The sequence below is a fragment of the Dermacentor andersoni genome, chromosome 7, assembly GCF_023375885.2.
Source record: "Dermacentor andersoni chromosome 7, qqDerAnde1_hic_scaffold, whole genome shotgun sequence".
Classification (NCBI taxonomy): domain Eukaryota; kingdom Metazoa; phylum Arthropoda; class Arachnida; order Ixodida; family Ixodidae; genus Dermacentor; species Dermacentor andersoni.
This window is the reverse complement of record NC_092820.1, coordinates 115,757,515-115,758,369: the sequence shown is the minus strand read 5'-3', so window position 1 is coordinate 115,758,369 and position 855 is coordinate 115,757,515. Positions and strand designations below refer to the sequence as shown.

The window sequence follows — 855 nt, the reverse complement described above, 5'->3', positions numbered from 1 at the left end:
GTATGTGCGGAAAATGGATCCCCATACCTTGTGTTGGATATGAAGAACAGCATTTTTCGTGATACTTGAGAAAGCGGGCTTCTGTATTCTGATATTTAGTGCGAGGAAGTTTTTACGACAACGCGATAAATTTTGCTCCGTCGTCCAGGAGCGTAGTATAAAAAGGAAGCACCAAAATTGTGCCCTGGTAGGATTTGAAAGAGGAACACTGCTCGCGTTTGCATCGTCTGAATTAATACGTGTTTCAGACGGCAAGTGATGTGGTGGGAGCAGCAGGAGAAAGTTTTCGAGCTTTTATTTTCAGCTAAAAGTATGTTAGGCCAATTTATTGCTTTTAATTAATTTTCTTCCTGACCAGTTTTCACAATACATAAATGTCTTGATTTGAAAGGCAACGCAATCGCCCTTTAATCAAGTGTCTCCATATATAGCGAATCTGTTTAAAACTAGGTTCTGGAAAAAAATTGCATGCATCTATCGAGCCGTGTGGGCGGATCCTTAAGACAGTGCAATAACGGGCCCAGCCGCGACTGAGGTGAAGCGGGCTTTAAGCACTGCGCCAACAAGCAAAACTAAGTTTAATAGATTAGGCTTAAGCACAACCCGTACCAGATGTAGTCTGATAAGAAAAGATGCTACACTATGAGACGGATTCTGAAATGCTCGTAACCTTAGACCGCTTCCCTACCTTCTGCAAGGAGACCTCCTTGGTAACTAAGCGTTAGGCGCCCTCGGAAAACTACCGAAAATTCTAAAAGCTTCCTTTCGCCTTCCCTGCCGAAGGAGTGCCTCTCCAAAGGAAGTGTAACGTTAGAGGCTTCTGGTTTCGAGATTACTGACAAAAAATCGAAAATA

General features: G+C 43.0%; 1 pseudogene; it reads right to left on the bottom strand.

The window, feature by feature from the left end:
* Nucleotides 1-481: 481 nt before the first annotated feature.
* On the bottom strand, nucleotides 482-653 carry LOC126530670 (U2 spliceosomal RNA; annotated as a pseudogene).
* Between the last annotated feature and the right edge of the window lie 202 nt (nucleotides 654-855).